We start from the raw sequence: 24647 nt of genomic DNA, 5'->3' as shown, positions 1-24647 counted from the left end.
AAAAAAAAAGTTTCTCTCTAGGCCCAATAGGACCCGACTTTCATAGGGTCAAAGTTCACGAATTTGACACATTTCGGCCGCGAGAATTGCCTATAAGCGTTGCACCGAATTTCAAACCGCTCACACAGCACTTCCCATTTGGACACATAAACAATCACCCGCAAGCGTTTTCTCGTAGCTCAATTTTTGACCCCGGCGCAAGCGACCGAAATTTCGATGGGGTCACGGAAATGGGCCAAACTTTGACCCCCATATCTCGGGCCCTAATTGTCCGATCGACTTGAAATTTGAAACGTGGCCTAACAGGGTTTCGGCCTTCCTCCCCATGCTCCGCAGTCCCCGCTCACCATGGGGGGTCCGACCCTTTTTGCCGTAATGCTAAAACAAAAACTCGCGAATATCTCCGAAACGGTTCGATAGAATGTCGCAAATTTTGGTGTGAAAGGGCTCCCTATTTTTTCCTACAAACCCTCCAAATTTCGTGGTCCTAGCTTCCATAGTTTTTTTTATGGCGAATTTTTGAAAGTTTAATGAATAGGCCAAAAATCGAACGGAAATTCCCTGCAGAAACTCCACTCGCGAATTTTAAAAATCCGAGATAGCCAAAATGTTGCTCTCGAAGAGTACATCAATTTTTAAAAAAAGGTTTCTCTCTAAACCCAATAAGACCCGACTTTCATAGGATCAAAGTTCACGAATTTGACACATTTCGGCCGCGAGAATTCCCTAAAAGCGTTGCACCGAATTTCAAACCGCTCACACAGCACTTCCCATTCGGACACACAAACAATCACCCGCAAGTGTTGTCTCGTAGCTCAATTTTTGACCCCGGCGCAAGCGACCGAAATTTCGATGGGGTCATGGAAATGGTCACGGAAATGGGCCAAACTTTAACCCCCCCATATCTCGGGCCCTAATTGTCCGATCGACTTGAAATTTGAAACGTGGCCTAACAGGGTTTTGGCCTTCCTCCCCATGCTCCGCAGTCGCCGCTCACCATGGGGGGTCCGACCCTTTTCGCCGTAATGCTAAAACAAAAACTCGCGAATATCTCCGAAACGGTTCGATAGAATGTCGCAAATTTTGGTGTGAAAGGGCTCCCTATTTTTTCCTATAAACCCTCCAAATTTCGTGGTCCTAGCTTCCATAGTTTTTTTATGGCGAATTTTTGAATGTTTAAAGAATAGGCCAAAAATCGAACGGAAATTCCCTGCAGAAACTCCATTCGCGAATTTTAAAAATCCGAGATAGCCAAAATGTTGCTCTCGAAGAGTACATCTATTTAAAAAAAAAGTTTCTCTCTAGGCCCAATAGGACCCGACTTTCATAGGGTCAAAGTTCACGAATTTGACACATTTCGGCCGCGAGAATTCCCTATAACCGTTGCACCGAATTTCAAACCGCTCACACAGCACTTCCCATTCGGACACATAAACAATCACCCGCAAGCGTTTTCTCGTAGCTCAATTTTTGACCCCGTCGCAAGCGACCGAAATTTCGATGGTGTCACGGAAATGGGCCAAACTTTGACCCCCCATATCTCGGGCCCTAATTGTCCGATCGACTTGAAATTTGAAACGTGGCCTAACAGGGTTTCGGCCTTCCTCCCCATGCTCCGCAGTCGCCGCTCACCATGGGGGGTCCGACCCTTTTTGCCGTAATGCTAAAACAAAAACTCGCGAATATCTCCGAAACGGTTCGATAGAATGTCGCAAATTTTGGTGTGAAAGGGCTCCCTATTTTTTCCTACAAACCCTCCAAATTTCGTGGTCCTAGCTTCCATAGTTTTTATATGGCGAATTTTTGAATGTTTAAAGAATAGGCCAAAAATCGAACGGAAATTCCCTGCAGAAACTCCATTCGCGAATTTTAAAAATCCGAGATAGCCAAAATATTGCTCTCGAAGAGTACATCAATTTTTAAAAAAAGGTTTCTCTCTAGGCCCAATAGGACCCGACTTTCACAGTGTCAAAGTTCACGAATTTGACACATTTCCGCAGCGAGAAAGCCTTATAAGCATTGCACCGAATTTCAAACCGCTCACACAGCACTTCCATTCAGACACATAAACAATCACCCGCAAGCGTTTTCTCGTAGCTCAATTTTTGATCCCGTCGCAAGCGACCGAAATTTCGATGGGGTCACGGAAATGGGCCAAACTTTGACCCCCCATATCTCGGGCCCTAATTGTCCGATCGACTTGAAATTTGAAACGTGGAATAACAGGGTTTCGGCCTTCCTACCCATGCTCCGCAGTCGCCGCTCACCATGGGGGGTCCGACCCTTTTCGCCGTAATACTAAAACAAAAACTCGCGAATATCTCCGAAACGGTTCGATAGAATGTCGCAAATTTTGGTGTGAAAGGGCTCCCTATTTTTTCCAACAAACGCTCCAAATTTCGTGGTCCTAGCTTCCAGAGTTTTTTTATGGCGAATTTTTGAACGTTTAAAGAATAGGCCAAAAATCGAACGGAAATTCCCTACAGAAACTCCATTCGCGAATTTTAAAAATCCGAGATAGCCAAAATGTTGCTCTCGAAGAGTACATCAATTTTTAAAAAAAGGTTTCTCTCTAGGCCCAATAGGACCCGACTTTCATAGGGTCAAAGTTCACGAATTTGACACATTTCGGCCGCGAGAATTCCCTATAAGCGTTGCACCGAATTTCAAACCGCTCACACAGCACTTCCCATTCGGACACATAAACAATCACCCGCAAGCGTTTTCGCGTAGGTCAATTTTTGACCCCGTCGCAAGCGACCGAAATTTCGATGGGGTCACGGAAATGGGCCAAACTTTGACCCCCCATATCTCGGGTCCTAATTGTCCGATCGACTTGAAATTTGAAACGTGGCCTAACAGGGTTTCGGCCTTCCTCCCCATGCTCCGCAGTCGCCGCTCACCATGGGGGGGGGTCCGACCCTTTTCGCCGTAATGCTAAAACAAAAACTCGCGAATATCTCCGAAACCGTTCGATAGAATGTCGCAAATTTTGGTGTGAAAGGGCTCCCTATTTTTTCCTACAAACCCTCCAAATTTCGTGGTCCTAGCTTCCATAGTTTTTTTATGGCGAATTTTTGAATGTTTATAGAATAAGCCAAAAATCGAACGGAAATTCCCTGCAGAAACTCCATTCGCGAATTTTAAAAATCCGAGATAGCCAAAATGTTGCTCTCGAAGAGTATATGTATTTAAAAAAAAAGTTTCTCTCTAGGCCCAATAGGACCAGACTTTCATAGGGTCAAAGTTCACGAATTTGACACATTTCGGCCGCGAGAATTGCCTATAAGCGTTGCACCGAATTTCAAACCGCTCACACAGCACTTCCCATTTGGACACATAAACAATCACCCGCAAGCGTTTTCTCGTAGCTCAATTTTTGACCCCGGCGCAAGCGACCGAAATTTCGATGGGGTCACGGAAATGGGCCAAACTTTGACCCCCATATCTCGGGCCCTAATTGTCCGATCGACTTGAAATTTGAAACGTGGCCTAACAGGGTTTCGGCCTTTCTCCCCATGCTCCGCAGTCGCCGCTCACCATGGGGGGTCCGACCCTTTTTGCCGTAATGCTAAAACAAAAACTCGCGAATATCTCCAAAACGGTTCGATAGAATGTCGCAAATTTTGGTGTGAAAGGGCTCCCTATTTTTTCCTACAAACCCTTCAAATTTCGTGGTCCTAGCTTCCATAGTTTTTTTATGGCGAATTTTTGAAAGTTTAATGAATAGGCCAAAAATCGAACGGAAACTCCCTGCAGAAACTCCATTCGCGAATTTTAAAAATCCGAGATAGCCAAAATGTTGCTCTCGAAGAGTACATCAATTTTTAAAAAAAGGTTTCTCTCTAAACCCAATAGGACCCGACTTTCATAGGATCAAAGTTCACGAATTTGACACATTTCGGCCACGAGAATTCCCTATAAGCGTTGCACCGAATTTCAAACCGCTCACACAGCACTTCCCATTCGGACACACAAACAATCACCCGCAAGTGTTGTCTCGTAGCTCAATTTTTGACCCCGGCGCAAGCGACCGAAATTTCGATGGGGTCATGGAAATGGTCACGGAAATGGGCCAAACTTTGACCCCCCCATATCTCGGGCCCTAATTGTCCGATCGACTTGAAATTTGAAACGTGGCCTAACAGGGTTTTGGCCTTCCTCCCCATGCTCCGCAGTCGCCGCTCACCATGGGGGGTCCGACCCTTTTCGCCGTAATGCTAAAACAAAAACTCGCGAATATCTCCGAAACGGTTCGATAGAATGTCGCAAATTTTGGTGTGAAAGGGCTCCCTATTTTTTCCTATAAACCCTCCAAATTTCGTGGTCCTAGCTTCCATAGTTTTTTTATGGCGAATTTTTGAAGGTTTAAAGAATAGGCCAAAAATCGAACGGAAATTCCCTGCAGAAACTCCATTCGCGAATTTTAAAAATCCGAGATAGCCAAAATGTTGCTCTCGAAGAGTACATCAATTTTTAAAAAAAGGTTTCTCTCTAAACCCAATAGGACCCGACTTTCATAGGATCAAAGTTCACGAATTTGACACATTTCGGCCGCGAGAATTCCCTATAAGCGTTGCACCGAATTTCAAACCGCTCACACAGCACTTCCCATTCGGACACACAAACAGTCACCCGCAAGTGTTGTCTCGTAGCTCAATTTTTGACCCCGGCGCAAGCGACCGAAATTTCGATGGGGTCATGGAAATGGTCACGGAAATGGGCCAAACTTTGACCCCCCCATATCTCGGGCCCTAATTGTCCGATCGACTTGAAATTTGAAACGTGGCCTAACAGGGTTTTGGCCTTCCTCCCCATGCTCCGCAGTCGCCGCAGACCATGGGGGGTCCGACCCTTTTCGCCGTAATGCTAAAACAAAAACTCGCGAATATCTCCGAAACGGTTCGATAGAATGTCGCAAATTTTGGTGTGAAAGGGCTCCCTATTTTTTCCTATAAACCCTCCAAATTTCGTGGTCCTAGCTTCCATAGTTTTTTTATGGCGAATTTTTGAAGGTTTAAAGAATAGGCCAAAAATCGAACGGAAATTCCCTGCAGAAACTCCATTCGCGAATTTTAAAAATCCGAGATAGCCAAAATGTTGCTCTCGAAGAGTACATCTATTTAAAAAAAAAGTTTCTCTCTAGGCCCAATAGGACCCGACTTTCATAGGGTCAAAGTTCACGAATTTGACACATTTCGGCCGCGAGAATTCCCTATAACCGTTGCACCGAATTTCAAACCGCTCACACAGCACTTCCCATTCGGACACATAAACAATCACCCGCAAGCGTTTTCTCGTAGCTCAATTTTTGACCCCGTCGCAAGCGACCGAAATTTCGATGGTGTCACGGAAATGGGCCAAACTTTGACCCCCCATATCTCGTGCCCTAATTGTCCGATCGACTTGAAATTTGAAACGTGGCCTAACAGGGTTTCGGCCTTCCTCCCCATGCTCCGCAGTCGCCGCTCACCATGGGGGGTCCGACCCTTTTCGCCGTAATGCTAAAACAAAAACTCGCGAATATCTCCGAAACGGTTCGATAGAATGTCGCAAATTTTGGTGTGAAAGGGCTCCCTATTTTTTCCTACAAACCCTCCAAATTTCGTGGTCCTAGCTTCCATAGTTTTTTTATGGCGAATTTTTGAACGTTTAAAGAATAGGCCAAAAATCGAACGGAAATTCCCTGCAGAAACTCCATTCGCGAATTTTAAAAATCCGAGATAGCCAAAATGTTGCTCTCGAAGAGTACATCTATTTAAAAAAAAAGTTTCTCTCTAGGCCCAATAGGACCCGACTTTCATAGGGTCAAAGTTCACGAATTTGACACATTTCGGCCGCGAGAATTCCCTATAAGCGTTGCACCGAATTTCAAACCGCTCACACAGCACTTCCCATTCGGACACATAAACAATCACCCGCAAGCGTTTTCTCGTAGGTCAATTTTTGACCCCGTCGCAAGCGACCGAAATTTCGATGGGGTCACGGAAATGGGCCAAACTTTGACCCCCCATATATCGGGTCCTAATTGTCCGATCGACTTGAAATTTGAAACGTGGCCTAACAGGGTTTCGGCCTTCCTCCCCATTCTCCGCAGTCGCCGCTCACCATGGGGGGGTCCGACCCTTTTCACCGTAATGCTAAAACAAAAACTCGCGAATATCTCCGAAACGGTTCGATAGAATGTCGCAAATTTTGGTGTGAAAGGGCTCCCTATTTTTTCCGACAAACCCTCCAAATTTCGTGGTCCTAGCTTCCATAGTTTTTTTATGGCGAATTTTTGAATGTTTAAAGAATAGGCCAAAAATCGAACGGAAATTCCCTGCAGAAACTCCATTCGCGAATTTTAAAAATCCGAGATAGCCAAAATGTTGCTCTCGAAGAGTACATCTATTTAAAAAAAAAGTTTCTCTCTAGGCCCAATAGGATCCGACTTTCATAGGGTCAAAGTTCACGAATTTGACACATTTCGGCCGCGAGAATTCCCTATAAGCGTTGCACCGAATTTCAAACCGCTCACACAGCACTTCCCATTCGGACACACAAACAATCACCCGCAAGTGTTGTCTCGTAGCTCAATTTTTGACCCCGGCGCAAGCGTCCGAATTTTCGATGGGGTCACGGAAATGGTCACGGAAATGGGCCAAACTTTGACCCCCATATCTCGGGCCCTAATTGTCCGATCGACTTGAAATTTGAAACGTGGCCTAACAGGTTTCGGCCTTCCTCCCCATGCTCGCCAATCGCGGCTCACCATGGGAGGGTCCGGGCCTTTTCGCCGTAATATTAAAACAAAAACTCGCGAATATCTCCGAAATGGTTCGATAGAATGTCGCAAATTTTGGTGTGAAAGGGCTCCCTATTTTTACCTACAAACCCACTAAATTTCGTGGTCCTAGCTTCCATCGTTTTTTTTATGGCGAATTTTTGAAAGTTTAAAGAATAGGCCAAAAATCGAACGGAAATTCCCTGCAGAAACTCCATTCGCGAATTTTAAAAATCCGAGATAGCTAAATGTTGCTCTCGAAGAGTACATCAATTTTTAAAAAAAGGTTTCTCTCTAAACCCAATAGGACCCGACTTTCATAGGATCAAAGTTCACGAATTTGACACATTTCGGCCGCGAGAATTCCCTATAAGCGTTGCACCGAATTTCAAACCGCTCACACAGCACTTCCCATTCGGACACATAAACAATCACCCGCAAGCGTTTTCTCGTAGCTCAATTTTTGATCCCGTCGCAAGCGACCGAAATTTCGATGGGGTCACGGAAATGGGCCAAACTTTGACCCCCCATATCTCGGGCCCTAATTGTCCGATCGACTTGAAATTTGAAACGTGGAATAACAGGGTTTTGGCCTTCATCCCCATGCTCCGCAGTCGCCGCTCACCATGGGGGGTCCGACCCTTTTCGTCGTAATGCTAAAACAAAAACTCGCGAATATCTCCGAAACGGTTCGATAGAATGTCGCAAATTTTGGTGTGAAAGGGCTCCCTATTTTTTCCTACAAACCCTCCAAATTTCGTGGTCCTAGCTTCCATAGTTTTTTTTATGGCGAATTTTTGAAAGTTTAATGAATAGGCCAAAAATCGAACGGAAATTCCCTGCAGAAACTCCATTCGCGAATTTTAAAAATCCGAGATAGCCAAAATGTTGCTCTCGAAGAGTACATCAATTTTTAAAAAAAGGTTTCTCTCTAAACCCAATAGGACCCGACTTTCATAGGATCAAAGTTCACGAATTTGACACATTTCGGCCGCGAGAATTCCCTATAAGCGTTGCACCGAATTTCAAACCGCTCACACAGCACTTCCCATTCGGACACACAAACAATCACCCGCAAGTGTTGTCTCGTAGCTCAATTTTTGACCCCGGCGCAAGCGACCGAAATTTCGATGGGGTCATGGAAATGGTCACGGAAATGGGCCAAACTTTGACCCCCCCCATATCTCGGGCCCTAATTGTCCGATCGACTTGAAATTTGAAACGTGGCCTAACAGGGTTTTGGCCTTCCTCCCCATGCTCCGCAGTCGCCGCTCACCATGGGGGGTCCGACCCTTTTCGCCGTAATGCTAAAACAAAAACTCGCGAATATCTCCGAAACGGTTGGATAGAATGTCGCAAATTTTGGTGTGAAAGGGCTCCCTATTTTTTCCTATAAACCCTCCAAATTTCGTGGTCCTAGCTTCCATAGTTTTTTTATGGCGAATTTTTGAATGTTTAAAGAATAGGCCAAAAATCGAACGGAAATTCCCTGCAGAAACTCCATTCGCGAATTTTAAAAATCCGAGATAGCCAAAATGTTGCTCTCGAAGAGTACATCTATTTAAAAAAAAAGTTTCTCTCTAGGCCCAATAGGACCCGACTTTCATAGGGTCAAAGTTCACGAATTTGACACATTTCGGCCGCGAGAATTCCCTATAACCGTTGCACCGAATTTCAAACCGCTCACACAGCACTTCCCATTCGGACACATAAACAATCACCCGCAAGCGTTTTCTCGTAGCTCAATTTTTGACCCCGTCGCAAGCGACCGAAATTTCGATGGTGTCACGGAAATGGGCCAAACTTTGACCCCCCATATCTCGGGCCCTAATTGTCCGATCGACTTGAAATTTGAAACGTGGCCTAACAGGGTTTCGGCCTTCCTCCCCATGCTCCGCAGTCGCCGCTCACCATGGGGGGTCCGACCCTTTTTGCCGTAATGCTAAAACAAAAACTCGCGAATATCTCCGAAACGGTTCGATAGAATGTCGCAAATTTTGGTGTGAAAGGGCTCCCTATTTTTTCCTACAAACCCTCCAAATTTCGTGGTCCTAGCTTCCATAGTTTTTATATGGCGAATTTTTGAATGTTTAAAGAATAGGCCAAAAATCGAACGGAAATTCCCTGCAGAAACTCCATTCGCGAATTTTAAAAATCCGAGATAGCCAAAATATTGCTCTCGAAGAGTACATCAATTTTTAAAAAAAGGTTTCTCTCTAGGCCGAATAGGACCCGACTTTCACAGTGTCAAAGTTCACGAATTTGACACATTTCCGCAGCGAGAAAGCCCTATAAGCATTGCACCGAATTTCAAACCGCTCACACAGCACTTCCATTCAGACACATAAACAATCACCCGCAAGCGTTTTCTCGTAGCTCAATTTTTGATCCCGTCGCAAGCGACCGAAATTTCGATGGGGTCACGGAAATGGGCCAAACTTTGACCCCCCATATCTCGGGCCCTAATTGTCCGATCGACTTGAAATTTGAAACGTGGAATAACAGGGTTTTGGCCTTCATCCCCATGCTCCGCAGGCGCCGCTCACCATGGGGGGTCCGACGCTTTTCGCCGTAATGCTAAAACAAAAACTCGCGAATATCTCCGAAACGGTTCGATAGAATGTCGCAAATTTTGGTGTGAAAGGGCTCCCTATTTTTTCCTACAAACCCTCCAAATTTCGTGGTCCTAGCTTCCATAGTTTTTTTATGGCGAATTTTTGAATGTTTAAAGAATAGGCCAAAAATCGAACAAAAATTCCCTGCAGAAACTCCATTCGCGAATTTTAAAAATCCGAGATAGCCAAAATGTTGCTCTCGAAGAGTACATCTATTTAAAAAAAAAGTTTCTCTCTAGGCCCAATAGGACCCGACTTTCATAGGGTCAAATTTCACGAATTTGACACATTTCGGCCGCGAGAATTCCCTATAACCGTTGCACCGAATTTCAAACCGCTCACACAGCACTTCCCATTCGGACACATAAACAATCACCCGCAAGCGTTTTCTCGTAGCTCAATTTTTGACCCCGTCGCAAGCGACCGAAATTTCGATGGTGTCACGGAAATGGGCCAAACTTTGACCCCCCATATCTAGGGCCCTAATTGTCCGATCGACTTGAAATTTGAAACGTGGCCTAACAGGGTTTCGGCCTTCCTACCCATGCTCCGCAGTCGCCGCTCACCATGGGGGGTCCGACCCTTTTCGCCGTAATACTAAAACAAAAACTCGCGAATATCTCCGAAACGGTTCGATAGAATGTCGCAAATTTTGGTGTGAAAGGGCTCCCTATTTTTTCCAACAAACGCTCCAAATTTCGTGGTCCTAGCTTCCAGAGTTTTTTTATGGCGAATTTTTGAACGTTTAAAGAATAGGCCAAAAATCGAACGGAAATTCCCTACAGAAACTCCATTCGCGAATTTTAAAAATCCGAGATAGCCAAAATGTTGCTCTCGAAGAGTACATCAATTTTTAAAAAAAGGTTTCTCTCTAGGCCCAATAGGACCCGACTTTCATAGGGTCAAAGTTCACGAATTTGACACATTTCGGCCGCGAGAATTCCCTATAAGCGTTGCACCGAATTTCAAACCGCTCACACAGCACTTCCCATTCGGACACATAAACAATCACCCGCAAGCGTTTTCTCGTAGGTCAATTTTTGACCCCGTCGCAAGCGACCGAAATTTCGATGGGGTCACGGAAATGGGCCAAACTTTGACCCCCCATATCTCGGGTCCTAATTGTCCGATCGACTTGAAATTTGAAACGTGGCCTAACAGGGTTTCGGCCTTCCTCCCCATGCTCCGCAGTCGCCGCTCACCATGGGGGGGGGTCCGACCCTTTTCGCCGTAATGCTAAAACAGAAACTCGCGAATATCTCCGAAACGGTTCGATAGAATGTCGCAAATTTTGGTGTGAAAGGGCTCCCTATTTTTTCCGACAAACCCTCCAAATTTCGTGGTCCTAGCTTCCATAGTTTTTTTATGGCGAATTTTTGAATGTTTAAAGAATAGGCCAAAAATCGAACGGAAATTCCCTGCAGAAACTCCATTCGCGAATTTTAAAAATCCGAGATAGCCAAAATGTTGCTCTCGAAGAGTACATCTATTTAAAAAAAAAGTTTCTCTCTAGGCCCAATAGGATCCGACTTTCATAGGGTCAAAGTTCACGAATTTGACACATTTCGGCCGCGAGAATTCCCTATAAGCGTTGCACCGAATTTCAAACCGCTCACACAGCACTTCCCATTCGGACACACAAACAATCACCCGCAAGTGTTGTCTCGTAGCTCAATTTTTGACCCCGGCGCAAGCGACCGAAATTTCGATGGGGTCATGGAAATGGTCACGGAAATGGGCCAATCTTTGACCCCCCCCATATCTCGGGCCCTAATTGTCCGATCGACTTGAAATTTGAAACGTGGCCTAACAGGGTTTTGGCCTTCCTCCCCATGCTCCGCAGTCGCCGCTCACCATGGGGGGTCCGACCCTTTTCGCCGTAATGCTAAAACAAAAACTCGCGAATATCTCCGAAACCGTTCGATAGAATGTCGCAAATTTTGGTGTGAAAGGGCTCCCTATTTTTTCCTACAAACCCTCCAAATTTCGTGGTCCTAGCTTCCATAGTTTTTTTATGGCGAATTTTTGAATGTTTATAGAATAAGCCAAAAATCGAACGGAAATTCCCTGCAGAAACTCCATTCGCGAATTTTAAAAATCCGAGATAGGCAAAATGTTGCTCTCGAAGAGTATATGTATTTAAAAAAAAAGTTTCTCTCTAGGCCCAATAGGACCAGACTTTCATAGGGTCAAAGTTCACGAATTTGACACATTTCGGCCGCGAGAATTGCCTATAAGCGTTGCACCGAATTTCAAACCGCTCACACAGCACTTCCCATTTGGACACATAAACAATCACCCGCAAGCGTTTTCTCGTAGCTCAATTTTTGACCCCGGCGCAAGCGACCGAAATTTCGATGGGGTCACGGAAATGGGCCAAACTTTGACCCCCATATCTCGGGCCCTAATTGTCCGATCGACTTGAAATTTGAAACGTGGCCTAACAGGGTTTCGGCCTTCCTCCCCATGCTCCGCAGTCGCCGCTCACCATGGGGGGTCCGACCCTTTTTGCCGTAATGCTAAAACAAAAACTCGCGAATATCTCCAAAACGGTTCGATAGAATGTCGCAAATTTTGGTGTGAAAGGGCTCCCTATTTTTTCCTACAAACCCTTCAAATTTCGTGGTCCTAGCTTCCATAGTTTTTTTATGGCGAATTTTTGAAAGTTTAATGAATAGGCCAAAAATCGAACGGAAACTCCCTGCAGAAACTCCATTCGCGAATTTTAAAAATCCGAGATAGCCAAAATGTTGCTCTCGAAGAGTACATCAATTTTTAAAAAAAGGTTTCTCTCTAAACCCAATAGGACCCGACTTTCATAGGATCAAAGTTCACGAATTTGACACATTTCGGCCGCGAGAATTCCCTATAAGCGTTGCACCGAATTTCAAACCGCTCACACAGCACTTCCCATTCGGACACACAAACAATCACCCGCAAGTGTTGTCTCGTAGCTCAATTTTTGACCCCGGCGCAAGCGACCGAAATTTCGATGGGGTCATGGAAATGGTCACGGAAATGTGCCAAACTTTGACCCCCCCATATCTCGGGCCCTAATTGTCCGATCGACTTGAAATTTGAAACGTGGCCTAACAGGGTTTTGGTCTTCCTCCCCATGCTCCGCAGTCGCCGCTCACCATGGGGGGTCCGACCCTTTCGCCGTAATGCTAAAACAAAAACTCGCGAATATCTCCGAAACGGTTCGATAGAATGTCGCAAATTTTGGTGTGAAAGGGCTCCCTATTTTTTCCTATAAACCCTCCAAATTTCGTGGTCCTAGCTTCCATAGTTTTTTTATGGCGAATTTTTGAAGGTTTAAAGAATAGGCCAAAAATCGAACGGAAATTCCCTGCAGAAACTCCATTCGCGAATTTTAAAAATCCGAGATAGCCAAAATGTTGCTCTCGAAGAGTACATCTATTTAAAAAAAAGTTTCTCTCTAGGCCCAATAGGACCCGACTTTCATAGGGTCAAAGTTCACGAACTTGACACATTTCGGCCGCGAGAATTCCCTATAACCGTTGCACCGAATTTCAAACCGCTCACACAGCACTTCCCATTCGGACACATAAACAATCACCCGCAAGCGTTTTCTCGTAGCTCAATTTTTGACCCCGTCGCAAGCGACCGAAATTTCGATGGTGTCACGGAAATGGGCCAAACTTTGACCCCCCATATCTCGGGCCCTAATTGTCCGATCGACTTGAAATTTGAAACGTGGCCTAACAGGGTTTCGGCCTTCCTCCCCATGCTCCGCAGTCGCCGCTCACCATGGGGGGTCCGACCCTTTTCGCCGTAATGCTAAAACAAAAACTCGCGAATATCTCCGAAACGGTTCGATAGAATGTCGCAAATTTTGGTGTGAAAGGGCTCCCTATTTTTTCCTACAAACCCTCCAAATTTCGTGGTCCTAGCTTCCATAGTTTTTTTATGGCGAATTTTTGAACGTTTAAAGAATAGGCCAAAAATCGAACGGAAATTCCCTGCAGAAACTCCATTCGCGAATTTTAAAAATCCGAGATAGCCAAAATGTTGCTCTCGAAGAGTACATCTATTTAAAAAAAAAGTTTCTCTCTAGGCCCAATAGGACCCGACTTTCATAGGGTCAAAGTTCACGAATTTGACACATTTCGGCCGCGAGAATTCCCTATAAGCGTTGCACCGAATTTCAAACCGCTCACACAGCACTTCCCATTCGGACACATAAACAATCACCCGCAAGCGTTTTCTCGTAGGTCAATTTTTGACCCCGTCGCAAGCGACCGAAATTTCGATGGGGTCACGGAAATGGGCCAAACTTTGACCCCCCATATCTCGGGTCCTAATTGTCCGATCGACTTGAAATTTGAAACGTGGCCTAACAGGGTTTCGGCCTTCCTCCCCATGCTCCGCAGTCGCCGCTCACCATGGGGGGGTCCGACCCTTTTCACCGTAATGCTAAAACAAAAACTCGCGAATATCTCCGAAACGGTTCGATAGAATGTCGCAAATTTTGGTGTGAAAGGGCTCCCTATTTTTTCCGACAAACCCTCCAAATTTCGTGGTCCTAGCTTCCATAGTTTTTTTATGGCGAATTTTTGAATGTTTAAAGAATAGGCCAAAAATCGAACGGAAATTCCCTGCAGAAACTCCATTCGCGAATTTTAAAAATCCGAGATAGCCAAAATGTTGCTCTCGAAGAGTACATCTATTTAAAAAAAAAGTTTCTCTCTAGGCCCAATAGGATCCGACTTTCATAGGGTCAAAGTTCACGAATTTGACACATTTCGGCCGCGAGAATTCCCTATAAGCGTTGCACCGAATTTCAAACCGCTCACACAGCACTTCCCATTCGGACACACAAACAATCACCCGCAAGTGTTGTCTCGTAGCTCAATTTTTGACCCCGTCGCAAGCGACCTAAATTTCGATGGTGTCACGGAAATGGGCCAAACTTTGACCCCCCATATCTCGGGCCCTAATTGTCCGATCGACTTGAAATTTGAAACGTGGCCTAACAGGGTTTCGGCCTTCCTCCCCATGCTCCGCAGTCGCCGCTCACCATGGGGGGTCCGACCCTTTTTGCCGTAATGCTAAAACAAAAACTCGCGAATATCTCCGAAACGGTTCGATAGAATGTCGCAAATTTTGGTGTGAAAGGGCTCCCTATTTTTTCCTACAAACCCTCCAAATTTCGTGGTCCTAGCTTCCATAGTTTTTATATGGCGAATTTTTGAATGTTTAAAGAATAGGCCAAAAATCGAACGGAAATTCCCTGCAGAAACTCCATTCGCGAATTTTAAAAATCCGAGATAGCCAAAATATTGCTCTCGAAGAGTACATCAATTTTTAAAAAAAGGTTTCTCTCTAGGCCCAATAGGACCCGACTTTCACAGTGTCAAAGTTCACGAATTTGACACATTTCCGCAGCGAGAATTCCCTATAAGCATTGCACCGAATTTCAAACCGCTCACACAGCACTTCCATTCGGACACATAAACAATCACCCGCAAGCGTTTTCTCGTAGCTCAATTTTTGATCCCGTCGCAAGCGACCGAAATTTCGATGGGGTCACGGAAATGGGCCAAACTTTGACCCCCCATATCTCGGGCCCTAATTGTCCGATCGACTTGAAATTTGAAACGTGGAATAACAGGGTTTTGGCCTTCATCCCCATGCTCCGCAGTCGCCGCTCACCATGGGGGGTCCGACCCTTTTCGTCGTAATGCTAAAACAAAAACTCGCGAATATCTCCGAAACGGTTCGATAGAATGTCGCAAATTTTGGTGTGAAAGGGCTCCCTATTTTTTCCTACAAACCCTTCAAATTTCGTGGTCCTAGCTTCCATAGTTTTTTTATGGCGAATTTTTGAAAGTTTAATGAATAGGCCAAAAATCGAACGGAAATTCCCTGCAGAAACTCCATTCGCGAATTTTAAAAATCCGAGATAGCCAAAATGTTGCTCTCGAAGAGTACATCAATTTTTAAAAAAAGGTTTCTCTCTAAACCCAATAGGACCCGACTTTCATAGGATCAAAGTTCACGAATTTGACACATTTCGGCCGCGAGAATTCCCTATAAGCGTTGCACCGAATTTCAAACCGCTCACACAGCACTTCCCATTCGGACACACAAACAATCACCCGCAAGTGTTGTCTCGTAGCTCAATTTTTGACCCCGGCGCAAGCGACCGAAATTTCGATGGGGTCATGGAAATGGTCACGGAAATGGGCCAAACATTGACCCCCCCATATCTCGGGCCCTAATTGTCCGATCGACTTGAAATTTGAAACGTGGCCTAACAGGGTTTTGGCCTTCCTCCCCATGCTCCGCAGTCGCCGCTCACCATGGGGGGTCCGACCCTTTTCGCCGTAATGCTAAAACAAAAACTCGCGAATATCTCCGAAACGGTTCGATAGAATGTCGCAAATTTTGGTGTGAAAGGGCTCCCTATTTTTTCCTATAAACCCTCCAAATTTCGTGGTCCTAGCTTCCATAGCTTTTTATGGCGAATTTTTGAATGTTTAAAGAATAGGCCAAAAATCGAACGGAAATTCCCTGCAGAAACTCCATTCGCGAATTTTAAAAATCCGAGATAGCCAAAATGTTGCTCTCGAAGAGTACATCTATTTAAAAAAAAAGTTTCTCTCTAGGCCCAATAGGACCCGACTTTCATAGGGTCAAAGTTCACGAATTTGACACATTTCGGCCGCGAGAATTCCCTATAACCGTTGCACCGAATTTCAAACCGCTCACACAGCACTTCCCATTCGGACACATAAACAATCACCCGCAAGCGTTTTCTCGTAGCTCAATTTTTGACCCCGTCGCAAGCGACCGAAATTTCGATGGTGTCACGGAAATGGGCCAAACTTTGACCCCCCATATCTCGGGCCCTAATTGTCCGATCGACTTGAAATTTGAAACGTGGCCTAACAGGGTTTCGGCCTTCCTCCCCATGCTCCGCAGTCGCCGCTCACCATGGGGGGTCCGACCCTTTTTGCCGTAATGCTAAAACAAAAACTCGCGAATATATCCGAAACGGTTCGATAGAATGTCGCAAATTTTGGTGTGAAAGGGCTCCCTATTTTTTCCTACAAACCCTCCAAATTTCGTGGTCCTAGCTTCCATAGTTTTTATATGGCGAATTTTTGAAAGTTTAAAGAATAGGCCAAAAATCGAACGGAAATTCCCTGCAGAAACTCCATTCGCGAATTTTAAAAATCCGAGATAGCCAAAATATTGCTCTCGAAGAGTACATCAATTTTTAAAAAAAGGTTTCTCTCTAGGCCCAATAGGACCCGACTTTCACAGTGTCAAAGTTCACGAATTTGACACATTTCCGCAGCGAGAATTCCCTATAAGCATTGCACCGAATTTCAAACCGCTCACACAGCACTTCCATTCAGACACATAAACAGTCACCCGCAAGCGTTTTCTCGTAGCTCAATTTTTGATCCCGTCGCAAGCGACCGAAATTTCGATGGGGTCACGGAAATGGGCCAAACTTTGACCCCCCATATCTCGGGCCCTAATTGTCCGATCGACTTGAAATTTGAAACGTGGAATAACAGGGTTTTGGCCTTCATCCCCATGCTCCGCAGTCGCCGCTCACCATGGGGGGTCCGACCCTTTTCGCCGTAATGCTAAAACAAAAACTCGCGAATATCTCCGAAACGGTTCGATAGAATGTCGCAAATTTTGGTGTGAAAGGGCTCCCTATTTTTTCCTACAAACCCTCCAAATTTCGTGGTCCTAGCTTCCATAGTTTTTTTATGGCGAATTTTTGAACGTTTAAAGAATAGGCCAAAAATCGAACGGAAATTCCCTGCAGAAACTCCATTCGCGAATTTTAAAAATCCGAGATAGCCAAAATGTTGCTCTCGAAGAGTACATCTATTTAAAAAAAAAGTTTCTCTCTAGGCCCAATAGGACCCGACTTTCATAGGGTCAAAATTCACGAATTTGACACATTTCGGCCGCGAGAATTCACTATAAGCGTTGCACCGAATTTCAAACCGCTCACACAGCACTTCCCATTCGGACACATAAACAATCACCCGCAAGCGTTTTCTCGTAGGTCAATTTTTGACCCCGTCGCAAGCGACCGAAATTTCGATGGGGTCACGGAAACGGGCCAAACTTTGACCCCCCATATCTCGGGTCCTAATTGTCCGATCGACTTGAAATTTGAAACGTGGCCTAACAGGGTTTCGGCCTTCCTCCCCATGCTCCGCAGTCGCCGCTCACCATGGGGGGGTCCGACCCTTTTCGCCGTAATGCTAAAACAAAAACTCGCGAATATCTCCGAAACGGTTCGATAGAATGTCGCAAATTTTGGTGTGAAAGGGCTCCCTATTTTTTCCGACAAACCCTCCAAATTTCGTGGTCCTAGCTTCCATAGTCTTTTTATGGCGAATTTTTGAATGTTTAAAGAATAGGCCAAAAATCGAACGGAAATTCCCTGCAGAAACTCCATTCGCGAATTTTAAAAATCCGAGATAGCCAAAATGTTGCTCTCGAAGAGTACATCTATTTAAAAAAAAAGTTTCTCTCTAGGCCCAATAGGATCCGACTTTCATAGGGTCAAAGTTCACGAATTTGACACATTTCGGCCGCGAGAATTCCCTATAAGCGTTGCACCGAATTTCAAACCGCTCACACAGCACTTCCCATTCGGACACACAAACAATCACCCGCAAGTGTTGTCTCGTAGCTCAATTTTTGACCCCGTCGCAAGCGACCTAAATTTCGATGGTGTCACGGAAATGGGCCAAACTTTGACCCCCCATATCTCGGGCCCTAATTGTCCGATCGACTTGAAATTTGAAACGTGGCCTAACAGGGTTTCGGCCTTCCTCCCCATGCTCCGCAGTCGCCGCTCACCATGGGGGGTCCGACCCTTTTTGCCGTAATGCTAAAACAAAAACTCGCGAATATCTCCGAAACGGTTCGATAGAATGTCGCAAATTTTGGTGTGAAAGGGCTCCCTATTTTTTCCTACAAACCCTCCAAATTTCGTGGTCCTAGCTTCCATAGTTTTTATATGGCGAATTTTTGAATGTTTAAAGAATAGGCCAAAAATCGAACGGAAATTCCCTGCAGAAACTCCATTCGCGAATTTTAAAAATCCGAGATAGCCAAAATATTGCTCTCGAAGAGTACATCAATTTTTAAAAAAAGGTTTCTCTCTAGGCCCAATAGGACCCGACTTTCACAGTGTCAAAATTTCACGAATTTGACACATTTCCGCAGCGAGAATTCCCTATAAGCATTGCACCGAATTTCAAACCGCTCACACAGCACTTCCATTCGGACACATAAACAATCACCCGCAAGCGTTTTCTCGTAGCTCAATTTTTGATCCCGTCGCAAGCGACCGAAATTTCGATGGGGTCACGGAAATGGGCCAAACTTTGACCCCCCATATCTCGGGCCCTAATTGTCCGATCGACTTGAAATTTGAAACGTGGCCTAACAGGGTTTCGGCCTTCCTACCCATGCTCCGCAGTCGCCGCTCACCATGGGGGGTCCGACCCTTTTCGCCGTAATACTAAAACAAAAACTCCCGAATATCTCCGAAACGGTTCGATAGAATGTCGCAAATTTTGGTGTGAAAGGGCTCCCTATTTTTTCCGACAAACGCTCCAAATTTCGTGGTCCTAGCTTCCAGAGTTTTTTTATGGCGAATTTTTGAACGTTTAAAGAATAGGCCAAAAATCGAACGGAAATTCCCTGCAGAAACTCCATTCGCGAATTTTAAAAATCCGAGATAGCCAAAATGTTGCTCTCGAAGAGTACATCAATTTTTAAAAAAAGGTTTCTCTCTAGGCCCAATAGGACCCGACTTTCATAGGGTCAAAGTTCACGAATTTGACACATTTCGGCCGCGAGAATTCCCTATAAGCGTTGCACCGAATTTCAAACCGCTCACACAGCACTTCCCATTCGGACACATAAACAATCACCCGCAAGCGTTTTCTCGTAGGTCAATTTTTGACCCCGTCGCAAGCGACCGAAATTTCGATGGGGTCACGGATATGGGCCAAACTTTGACCCCCCATATCTCGGGTCCTAATTGTCCGATCGACTTGAAATTTGAAACGTGGCCTAACAGGGTTTCGGCCTTCCTCCCCATGCTCCGCAGTCGCCGCTCACCATGGGGGGGTCCGACCCTTTTCGCCGTAATGCTAAAACAAAAACTCGCGAATATCTCCGAAACGGTTCGATAGAATGTCGCAAATTTTGGTGTGAAAGGGCTCCCTATTTTTTCCGACAAACCCTCCAAATTTCGTGGTCCTAGCTTCCATAGTTTTTTTATGGCGAATTTTTGAATGTTTAAAGAATAGGCCAAAACTCGAACGGAAATTCCCTGCAGAAACTCCATTCGCGAATTTTAAAAATCCGAGATAGCCAAAATGTTGCTCTCGAAGAGTACATCTATTTAAAAAAAAAGTTTCTCTCTAGGCCCAATAGGACCCGACTTTCATAGGGTCAAAGTTCACAAATTTGACACATTTCGGCCGCGAGAATTCCCTATAACCGTTGCACCGAATTTCAAACCGCTCACACAGCACTTCCCATTCGGACACATAAACAATCATCCGCAAGCGTTTTCTCGTAGCTCAATTTTTGACCCCGTCGCAAGCGACCGAAATTTCGATGGTGTCACGGAAATGGGCCAAACTTTGACCCCCCATATCTCGGGCCCTAATTGTCCGATCGACTTGAAATTTGAAACGTGGCCTAACAGGGTTTCGGCCTTCCTACCCATGCTCCGCAGTCGCCGCTCACCATGGGGGGTCCGACCCTTTTCGCCGTAATGCTAAAACAAAAACTCGCGAATATCTCCGAAACGGTTCGATAGAATGTCGCAAATTTTAGTGTGAAAGGGCTCCCTATTTTTTTCCGACAAACCCTCCAAATTTCGTGGTCCTAGCTTCCAGAGTTTTTTTATGGCGAATTTTTGAATGTTTAAAGAATAGGCCAAAAATCGAACGGAAATTCCCTGCAGAAACTCCATTCGCGAATTTTAAAAATCCGAGATAGCCAAAATGTTGCTCTCGAAGAGTACATCAATTTTTAAAAAAAGGTTTCTCTCTAGGCCCAATAGGACCCGACTTTCATAGGGTCAAAGTTCACGAATTTGACACATTTCGGCCGCGAGAATTCCCTATAACCGTTGCACGGAATTTCAAACCGCTCACACAGCACTTCCCATTGAGACACGTGAACAATCCCCCGCAAGCGTTTTCTCGTAGCTCAATTTTTGACCCCGGCGCAAGCGTCCGAAATTTCGATGGGGTCACGGAAATGGTCACAGAAATGGGCCAAACTTTGACCCCCCATATCTCGGGCCCTATTTGTCCGATCGACTTGAAATTTGAAACGTGGCCTAACAGGGTTTCGGCCTTCCTCCCCATGCTCGCCAATCGCGGCTCACCATGGGGGTTTCCAAGCCTTTTCGCCGTAATTTTAAAACAAAAACTCGCGAATATCTCCGAAACGGTTCGATAGAATGTCGCAAATTTTGGTGTGAAAAACCTCCCTATTTTTTCCTACAAACCCTCTAAATTTCGTGGTCCTAGCTTCCATAGTATTTATATGGCGAATTTTTGAAAGTTTAAAGAATAGGCCGAAAATCGAACGGAAATTCCCTGCAGAAACTCCATTCGCGAATTTTAAAAATCCGAGATAGCCAAAATATTGCTCTCGAAGAGTACATCAATTTTTAAAAAAAGGTTTCTCTCTAGGCTCAATAGGACCCGACTTTCACAGGGTCAAAGTTCACGAATTTGACACATTTCGGCCGCGAGAATTCCCTATAAGCGTTGCACCGAATTTCAAACCGCTCACACAGCACTTCCCATTCGGACACACAAACAATCACCCGCAAGTGTTGTCTCGTAGCTCAATTTTTGACCCCGGCGCAAGCGACCGAAATTTCGATGGGGTCATGGAAATGGTCACGGAAATGGGCCAAACTTTGACCCCCCCATATCTCGGGCCCTAATTGTCCGATCGACTTGAAATTTGAAACGGTGGCCTAACAGGGTTTTGGCCTTCCTCCCCATGCTCTGCAGTCGCCGCTCACCATGGGGGGTCCGACCCTTTTCGCCGTAATGCTAAAACAAAAACTCGCGAATATCTCCGAAACGGTTCGATAGAATGTCGCAAATTTTGGTGTGAAAGGGCTCCCTATTTTTTCCTACAAACCCTCTAAATTTCGTGGTCCTAGCTTCCATAGTTTTTATATGGCGAATTTTTGAATGTTTAAAGAATAGGCCGAAAATCGAACGGAAATTCCCTGCAGAAACTCCATTCGCGAATTTTAAAAATCCGAGATAGCCAAAATATTGCTCTCGAAGAGTACATCAATTTTTAAAAAAAGGTTTCTCTCTAGGCTCAATAGGACCCGACTTTCACAGGGTCAAAGTTCACGAATTTGACACATTTCGGCCGCGAGAATTCCCTATAAGCGTTGCACCGAATTTCAAACCGCTCACACAGCACTTCCCATTCGGACACACAAACAATCACCCGCAAGTGTTGTCTCGTAGCTCAATTTTTGACCCCGGCGCAAGCGACCGAAATTTCGATGGGGTCATGGAAATGGTCACGGAAATGGGCCAAACTTTGACCCCCCCATATCTCGGGCCCTAATTGTCCGATCGACTTGAAATTTGAAACGTGGCCTAACAGGGTTTTGGCCTTCCTCCCCATGCTCCGCAGTCGCCGCTCACCATGGGGGGTCCGACCCTTTTCGCCGTAATGCTAAAACAAAAACTCGCGAATATCTCCGAAACGGTTCGATAGAATGTCGCAAATTTTGGTGTGAAAGGGCTCCCTATTTTTTCCTACAAACCCTCTAAATTTCGTGGTCCTAGCTTCCATAGTTTTTATATGGCGAATTTTTGAATGTTTAAAGAATAGGCCGAAAATCGAACGGAAATTCCCTGCAGAAACTCCATTCGCGAATTTTAAAAATCCGAGATAGCCAAAATATTGCTCTCGAAGAGTACATCAATTTTTAAAAAAAGGTTTCTCTCTAGGCTCAATAGGACCCGACTTTCACAGGGTCAAAGTTCACGAATTTGACACATTTCGGCCGCGAGAATTCCCTATAAGCGTTGCACCGAATTTCAAACCGCTCACACAGCACTTCCCATTCGGACACACAAACAATCACCCGCAAGTGTTGTCTCGTAGCTCAATTTTTGACCCCGGCGCAAGCGACCGAAATTTCGATGGGGTCATGGAAATGGTCACGGAAATGGGCCAAACTTTGACCCCCCCATATCTCGGGCCCTAATTGTCCGATCGACTTGAAATTTGAAACGTGGCCTAACAGGGTTTTGGCCTTCCTCCCCATGCTCCGCAGTCGCCGCTCACCATGGGGGGTCCGACCCTTTTCGCCGTAATGCTAAAACAAAAACTCGCGAATATCTCCGAAACGGTTCGATAGAATGCCGCAAATTTTGGTGTGAAAGGGCTCCCTATTTTTTCCTACAAACCCTCCAAATTTCGTGGTCCTAGCTTCCATAGTTTTTTTTATGGCGAATTTTTGAATGTTTAAAGAATAGGCCAAAAATCGAACGGAAATTCCCTGCAGAAACTCCATTCGCGAATTTTAAAAATCCGAGATAGCCAAAATGTTGCTCTCGAAGAGTACATCTATTTAAAAAAAAAGTTTCTCTCTAGGCCCAATAGGACCCGACTTTCATAGGGTCAAAGTTCACGAATTTGACACATTTCGGCCGCGAGAATTCCCTATAACCGTTGCACCGAATTTCAAACCGCTCACACAGCACTTCCCATTCGGACACATAAACAATCACCCGCAAGCGTTTTCTCGTAGCTCAATTTTTGACCCCGTCGCAAGCGACCGAAATTTCGATGGTGTCACGGAAATGGGCCAAACTTTGACCCCCCATATCTCGGGCCCTAATTGTCCGATCGACTTGAAATTTGAAACGTGGCCTAACAGGGTTTCGGCCTTCCTCCCCATGCTCCGCAGTCGCCGCTCACCATGGGGGGTCCGACCCTTTTTGCCGTAATGCTAAAACAAAAACTCGCAAATATCTCCGAAACGGTTCGATAGAATGTCGCAAATTTTGGTGTGAAAGGGCTCCCTATTTGTTCCTACAAACCCTCCAAATTTCGTGGTCCTAGCTTCCATAGTTTTTATATGGCGAATTTTTGAATGTTTAAAGAATAGGCCAAAAATCGAACGGAAATTCCCTGCAGAAACTCCATTCGCGAATTTTAAAAATCCGAGATAGCCAAAATATTGCTCTCGAAGAGTACATCAATTTTTAAAAAAAGGTTTCTCTCTAGGCCCAATAGGACCCGACTTTCACAGTGTCAAAGTTCACGAATTTGACACATTTCCGCAGCGAGAATTCCCTATAAGCATTGCACCGAATTTCAAACCGCTCACACAGCACTTCCATTCGGACACATAAACAATCACCCGCAAGCGTTTTCTCGTAGCTCAATCTTTGATCCCGTCGCAAGCGACCGAAATTTCGATGGGGTCACGGAAATGGGCCAAACTTTGACCCCCCATATCTCGGGCCCTAATTGTCCGATCGACTTGAAATTTGAAACGTGGAATAACAGGGTTTTGGCCTTCATCCCCATGCTCCGCAGTCGCCGCTCACCATGGGGGGTCCGACCCTTTTCGCCGTAATGCCAAAACAAAAACTCGCGAATATCTCCGAAACGGTTCGATAGAATGTCGCAAATTTTGGTGTGAAAGGGCTCCCTATTTTTTCCTACAAACCCTCCAAATTTCGTGGTCCTAGCTTCCATAGTTTTTTTATGGCGAATTTTTGAATGTTTAAAGAATAGGCCAAAAATCGAACGGAAATTCCCTGCAGAAACTCCATTCGCGAATTTTAAAAATCCGAGATAGCCAAAATGTTGCTCTCGAAGAGTACATCTATTTAAAAAAAAAGTTTCTCTCTAGGCCCAATAGGACCCGACTTTCATAGGGTCAAAGTTCACGAATTTGACACATTTCGGCCGCGAGAATTCCCTATAACCGTTGCACCGAATTTCAAACCGCTCACACAGCACTTCCCATTCGGACACATAAACAATCACCCGCAAGCGTTTTCTCGTAGGTCAATTTTTGACCCCGTCGCAAGCGACCGAAATTTAGATGGGGTCACGGAAATGGGCCAAACTTTGACCCCCCATATCTCGGGTCCTAATTGTCCGATCGACTTGAAATTTGAAACGTGGCCTAACAGGGTTTCGGCCTTCCTCCCCATGCTCCGCAG

The sequence above is a fragment of the Stegodyphus dumicola genome, chromosome X1 (assembly GCF_044657685.1).
Source record: "Stegodyphus dumicola isolate Sdum_Otavi_A_Nest chromosome X1, ASM4465768v1".
In the NCBI taxonomy this organism is placed as follows: domain Eukaryota; kingdom Metazoa; phylum Arthropoda; class Arachnida; order Araneae; family Eresidae; genus Stegodyphus; species Stegodyphus dumicola.
The sequence above is the reverse complement of the archived record's forward strand: the minus strand, read 5'-3'. Positions refer to the sequence as shown.